Raw genomic sequence first — 7,333 nt, forward strand, 5'->3', positions numbered from 1 at the left:
TGCATGGACGCTCCTCTTTCTTCTTCTGGAGGTCACATGCTGCCAAACCTCCTCACAATCCTTCTGCCCCTGCTGCGCCTGCTCTGAATCTTCAGAACAATGTGGCCGTAGAAGCATCTCCTGACGTCTGTCCAGGAAATCTTCATTTTCCCTTATGCAACGCAGAGTCGATACTTGTTTCTCCAGCCCTCGAACCTTCTCCTCCAATATGGAGACCAGCTTGCACTTTGTACAGACAAAGTCACTTCTGTCCTGCGGAAGAAAGACAAACATGGCACAACCTGTGCAGGTTACAACAGCTGATCGCTCACCTTCCATATCACCGTCCTCTTAGGAGCTTCCTCAACTGTTGCAGGAACTACTCTGAGAAACCTGCAGATGAAAGCCTCAGTGCGCTCTCCCCACGCGAACTCCCAGGCAAACTCCTGCTGTTAGCCTCTGCTGTTAGCCTCTGCTGTTAGCCGCTCAGCTGGTTCGCTGCTGACTGCCCTTATATACCAGTCAGGCCCACTCAAGGCCCACCTGGAACAAAGCACTCCCAATTCACACTTTTCAAACAAACAAGCAAGCAATCAAGCACACGGTCAAACTGACCAACTGTCCCAGCAGCAGGCACTCAGATACTCACCAACACAGCCCCCCTAATGCAGCACTTAGCGTACCTCCTCTTGGACAGCTCCCAGGCAAACTCCCGCTGTTAGCCTCTGCTGTTTGCCGCTCAGCTGGTTCGCTGCTGACTGCCCTTATATACCAGTCAGGCCCACTCAAGGCCCACCTGGAACAAAGCACTCCCAATTCACACTTTTCAAACAAACAAGCAAGCAATCAAGCTTGGCTCTATACTGTCTGTATGGCAAACTTATGCTATGCTTCTGGGTGACATCCCAGACAAGCTGAGATTAGCTCTGCCTAGCCTGCTTGATGGCCCATTAAGGACCATCAGCTATACAATGGACCCATTGAGAGAAGGCAGATACGCCTTGTACCTCAGCAAAGTATGCAGGGACTGGCCCATGTGACTCCAGACTCCATGTTGCGGTAATTTTCCACAGTAAGAACAAAGAGGTGATCTTACACCTGGAAAAGACTATATAAGGCTGATGCCTGATCTCCATCTTGTCTTCAATCCTGCTTCTTACCTCTGGAGGAACTTTGCTACAAGCTGAAGCTTTGAACAAAGGACTGAGGACCCATCCCAGCGGGGGATGTATTCCAGAGACTTGATTTGAACCTGCAGTTTATTCCATCGCTGCTGCAAGCCTGAACCATGAACTTTGCCATTACTGTATGTAATTGATTCCATTTAACCAATTCTAGCTCTCATCTCTATCTTTTTCCTTTTATGAATAAACCTTTAGATTTTAGATTCTAAAGGATTGGCAACAGCGTGATTTGTGGGTAAGATCTGATTTGTATATTGACCTGGGTCTGGGGCTTGGTCCTTTGGGATCAGGAGAACCTTTTTCTTTTACTGGGGTATTGGTTTTCATAACCATTTGTCCCCATAACGAGTGGTACTGGTGGTAATACTGGAAACTGGAGTATCTAAGGAGATTGCTTGTGAGACTTGCAGTTAGCCAGTGGGGTGAGACTGAAGTCCTCTTAGTCTGGCTGGTTTGGTTTGCCTTAGAGGTGGAAAAAACCCCAGCCTTGGGCTGTAACTGCCCTATTTGAGCAATTTGTCCTGAGTTGGCACTCTCAGTTGGGTTCCGCCAGAACCGCATTGTCACAGTGGCCAAAGCATGAAAGGGCATATGAATGTTTAGCATATTTGGCTTGTAAATATCTTGCAACACCAACTACAAAGGTGCCATGAGAACACTTGTTCTCACTTTCAGGTGACATTGTAAATAAGAAGAGGGCAGCATTATCTCCCGTAATTTTAAACAAACTTGTTTGTCTTAGCAATTGGCTGAACAAGAAATAGGAGTGAATGGACTTGTAGGCTCTAAAGTTTGACATTGTTTTAGTTTTGAGTGAAGCTATGTAAAAAACAAATTCTATATTTGTAAGTTGCACTTCCATGACAAAGAGATTGCACGACAGTATTTGTTGAGGTGAATTAAAAAATATTTCTTGTGTTTATTTTTTTTTACAGTGCAAATATATAAAGTGAGCAGTGTACACTTTGTATTCTGTGTTGTAACTGAAATCAATATATTTGAAAATGTAGAAAAACATCCAAAATAAATTTCAATTGGTATTCTATTATATTTTAACAGTGCGATTAAAACTGCAATTAATCATGATTAATATTTTTAATCAAGTTAAGCGATTAACTCAAAACAAATTGAGTTAACTGCAATTAATCGACAGCCCTAATTTTTATTGATTTAAATATTCACACTTGCAGGAAATTATGGGGGGACAGGGTCAGACAATTGTTTCATCACTACAGACATTGAGATTCAAAAAGTTAAAGCTTTATAACTATTAAAAAACAAATGGTCAACATCACATATCAAAATATATAAAGTAAATGTCCATAAATCAAGCTCTAATCAGTTCTCAAGCAGCATTTTTCTTCCTTTGCCTATCAATAAATTTTGATGATCGTTGAGGGAAATATTTTTTCTTGGTTTGTGTGCGCATGGTACACTTATCGTTTACTGATAAAAATTGAATCCTTCCAAGCTCGCATATACTTTACACTGTCTCTGAATCTTAATTCAACACATATACATATAACGTACTGGCTTGTGGGTGTGTGCATCTCTGCTCTCTTGTATACATTGTGATTCACGCAACGTGAGGAATGTTAGTCACTGATGGCTTAACCCTTTCTGATGTCCTGGCTCAAGACTAAACATTTCCTCCAACCCAGTCAGTAAAAAATACTTCCTAGGGACCCAGTACTTAATCTGGTAAAGAGACAAAGCTTCATATGTATATATGTATTGGACACAGGTTTCAAATTATCAAAAAGCATCTGACTGAGCCATAGTGATACGTTTGACCTAGGCTAATTGAAACAAAAGGGGAACATATATGAAAAAACATCTGCATACCCCTTTTCTCTCTCCCTTTTGAAGGTCCCATACTGACTCCAGCCTTGACCCATAGGTCATTACATCAGTGGGACTAATATCCTCCACTGACATGTTATGCATGTACATCCTAGTGCACGTGGTGTAAGGCCTGGTCTACACTGGGGGAGGGGTGTCGATGTAAGATACGCAACTTCAGCTACAGGAATACCGTAACTGAAGTCGACATATCTTATTCCGACTCACCTCCCGTCCTCACGGCGCGGGATCGACGGCCGCAGCTCCCCAGTCGACTCCGCTGCCGCCGCTCGCTCCGGTAGAGTTCCGGAGTCGACGGGGAGCGCGTTCGGGGATCAATATATCACGTCTTAATGAGACGCGATATATCGATTCCCGATAAATCGATTGCTACCCACCGTATCTGGACGTACCCCAAGTGTCCTTTTTAAAACTTGAGCAAAAATCTGCTTTCAGAGTGCAAGGCGACAGAGTTGCATATGTATAACAGAGGAGAGACCATGGCACATTGAATCTATCACCATATACTGCTTCCCAAGCCCTAGAGTAGCCTACATATCTCTGGGCTAAAGTTTTTAAGAGTAGCTAGTGATTTGGGGTATCTCCATTTCTGGGTGTTCGACTTCAAAGTGCTGAGCACTTGCCCTCTGAAAAATCAGTTCCCTTTAAGTTGTTAGGTACTCAAAATCAAGGCACCCAAAATCATCTGTCCCTTTGGAAAATCGGAACCCCGGTATATTAGTACCTCTCATACTGGAGTGAGACAGACCTGCTGCGTGAGTAGACTAGATTCATCTGCTAGCTAGCTGGAGGTTGGTGCCACTTTGCAGCTGGATGGCTGATAATGGCAATGTTCTCCAGGGAAGTGTTCAAGGCAAACACTGAAGCAACGCTTCATTTTCAGATGGTGAATATTCATGATTGATATACTTGTATTGGCAAAGAAGTCAAACATGCTTGATAGACAGATTTAACTTGACTTTTGGCTAGGTGGAAATACATATGCTTCCAATGTATCTGTCCAGGACATTAGAATACTTTTCAGAATGTCTCCCCCAGTGTGAGCTAATGTGTGTATCTCTTGGTCTCTGTTCTTATACCATCGTGGGGTTATCCAACCCTCAGCTTTCCTCTGGAGCAAGGAGCCGCAGAGGAGGGAAGCAGAAAGGAGCATTTGGGATAACAAGGGGTGAGTGAGGTGAACTGTTACCCTCGGCCTCTCTCTGGTAATGGATCCTGAAGCAGGACGAGGGTCTTAGACTGTCAGGTCTTTGGGGCAGGGACTGTTTCTTCTCAGATGTTTGTACAATGCCTAGTACAAGGGGACCCACTGTTCAGCATCTCTGGGTGCTACTGTAACACAAAAAATTAAACAAAAATAGTCAGATTAATATTAAATCAGGGAATGTCAGGCATTGATATTCCATATTTGTGGACACATACAATGTTCCCTAGGTAAATGTCTATTTGAACTTTGTACAGATGTGCCATTTCCCATTTAACCCAACAGCGCATCTGCAATGAGTTTCTCACGCTTAATTTATAGGGAACACTTAGACTCAAGCCGAGGAGAGGAAGGGAGGGGGAGAGAGAGAATGGATGGATGGATGGACAAGAGAAAGAGATACAGTGGAGGGACAATACTCAGACCGACACTGTATATATTATATTAATTCACCCCAATATTCACTGTGCAGGTCTGCATACCAGGAGTTTTTTCACATGGGTAAATGGTTTTTAAGTCTCAGAAATATGCAGTTTCTTTACAAGACCCCCACTTCTCTGGAGACGTGGTACTGGGTGCTCTTGGGTGGCCGAAGCAGGGCTCGCTGCAGGATTGGAGATGAGGTGGGGGAACAAAGGTGACTCGTATGTCACCTTTGTGGCTTTCCAATCCTGGGATTGGCTAAAATCCCTGGGCATTTTGCCTTAATAAGGACTTCAGTGCTGGGCTCAAAACGAATGGTGCAGGAAACCTGGATAATTGTATCCAGCAGATTTATGGAGTGGGAGGACTCTGATTAGACCTGGTGGAGTTCCATTACTTGCAGTTTTGTTATCGTTGTTAAAATGAAATAAACACTGACCTTTCTTAAGATGATTGGTGGCAGGCGGCATTCATCTATGGGTGTTTACATTGTTTCCTGGAACCAGCAGGGTGCCCTACATACCACTTTAATACAGGAATGCAGTTGGAGTCTTCATTCATTTAAAGACATTGTAAACTGATCGGACCAACATTTCTGGCTCAACTAACTTTATTCACTTTGCCTTTAACTCAATTAAAATTTTTGGAATATCTATAGACTTCACTATTTGAGACATTCTTTGGAAGTGTGCCTCAGAGATTTACTGTCATTTCTTTCTTTCCCCCTGCGTAGGAGGTCAGGCCTGCTTTAAAAAAAAAAAAAAAAAGGCATCTAATTCCCGTCGACGCATTTCTGGATAATAATCCTTCAGGGTGAAACTTGCTAAACGTTCAGGATTTACAAACGTTTTCACAGCTCCCCAGAGGCCATCTGGATACGCACAGACATTACCCACCACCCAAGTAACAGAGATCCAGACGTGACACTTGTCACAAAAATGTCCACGCACAGCTTTGTGAATTTCTAACTGGCTGTACTTTTGGTGCCCACCAAAGTACATGCAATGCCCTGGAAGAGGGGAAACTTTAGTCAGCTACATCTCTCATGAAAAATTACCCGATTTGCTCCCATTGAAGTAAATGGAAAGGAGCCCATTCACTTCAACAGGCATTGGATCAGACCCAGTGTCCACATGGGAGGGAAAGAGTTATTGTTTTTACAATTCCTGGTCTACACACAGATTTTGTACCCGTATAATTATTTTGGTTAGGAGTGCAATTTTTTGCCAATATAGTTCAATCAATAAGACCGCTAGTGTGGATGTCGTTATATCGATATAAAGGCGCTATATACAAATATAGACTATTCCCCTTCCCTTACCGGACTAGACTATCTGGTTAAGAACATCCACACTAAGGAGGCTGTATTGCTTTAGCTATACTGATATAGTGAAAGCAGTACAACTTTTGTGTTGAGATAAGGTCTCAGATCAAAGACCCTCACAGTAAACAGCATATAACTCAGTTTATCTCCTTCTGAAAGACAAAGTGCTGAGTCACCCCAGCTGGCATCCAGATCTGGGTATTGAGATCCTCAATGTAAAGAGAAGAAAGTTCAGGGTGCTCAGTGTCTCCCAGGCGGTGCTCAGTGTCTCCCAGGCGGTGTTCAGCACTTTGCAGGATCTAGCCCTTGAATCCTAGACCACTAGGTAAGAAGAGAGCAATATGACGCACTATCATTAAGAGGCAAAACTCTTGTTAAATGGAATGTTTTCCCAAAGGAAGGAATGGGTGTCTAGGAAACAAACAACAAGAAACCAGACAGACCGCATCACATTTACTCACGTCTCCCAAAAAGTCACTCTCCAAAGATGTGCACATGCTACAAGAATCCTTTCACTTTTTGGTAGCGGCCACAAGGTTGAGCAGCAGTTTCTCCATTACGAACCTCGTCACAAAGATGACATTCCTCGCCCCGCATTGACAGGCAGCTGGGTCCAATCATGAAAAACATAAGGAATGCAGATTGTGAATCAGCAGAGCCGGCTGCTAGAAAGGAAACTAGCCCCGGCCAAAGCATCCATCTCTGGAGCCAGAGTCCAATGTCTTCTGGTTTGTTTCTTTGTCTTTAGTTAATGCTCATAATCTAGGCTTTTGCCTCTGTGGATTTGAAATTGAAATACATCTTATTTCGGAGTTTATATATATATATTTTTACCAGGGATAAAGGGTGATTTCCCCTCTCGTATTGGTAAGATTGCAATGGATGATGCTAGACATACGAGGATCGATTTATTCAAGGCTTAATGCAAGAAAACATCCAAGAACGATGACTATTTAAGGAAACTTGCATATTCCACATGTGAAGAAAGATGGTCTTGTGATTAAAGCATGGGTTGAGTACTCAGGAAATCCAGGCTCCATTCCCATCACCTTCTTGTGTGACCTTGGGCAAATCGCTTAATCTCTCTGTGTCCCAGCTCCCTATGTATACAATGGGGATGCTAGCATGTCCCGACCTGTTGTGCTGTAAGGAGAAATACAGTAATGATTCTAATGAGGTCATTTACTATGGTACTGGAGACCGCAGCTGACCTTTGAAGCACAGATTCATAAATTCTAGGACTGGAAGGGACCTCGAGAGGTCATCGAGTCCAGTCCCCTGCCCTCATGACAGGACCAAATACTGTCTAGACCATCTCTGATAGACATTTATCTAACCTACTCTTAAATATCTCCA

General features: G+C 43.2%; 1 long non-coding RNA gene across 1 annotated transcript; it reads right to left on the reverse strand.

Moving 5' to 3' along the window:
- Nucleotides 1-2,053: 2,053 nt before the first annotated feature.
- On the reverse strand, nt 2,054-6,850 carry LOC135980951 (uncharacterized). Its single transcript, XR_010597908.1, has 2 exons — nt 6,439-6,850; nt 2,054-4,358 (listed from the first exon to the last, which is right to left on the reverse strand). It is a non-coding gene; the product is annotated as an uncharacterized LOC135980951 (long non-coding RNA).
- Nucleotides 6,851-7,333: the final 483 nt, after the last annotated feature.

The sequence above is a fragment of the Chrysemys picta genome, chromosome 1 (genome assembly GCF_011386835.1).
Source record: "Chrysemys picta bellii isolate R12L10 chromosome 1, ASM1138683v2, whole genome shotgun sequence".
Lineage (NCBI taxonomy): Eukaryota > Metazoa > Chordata > Testudines > Emydidae > Chrysemys > Chrysemys picta.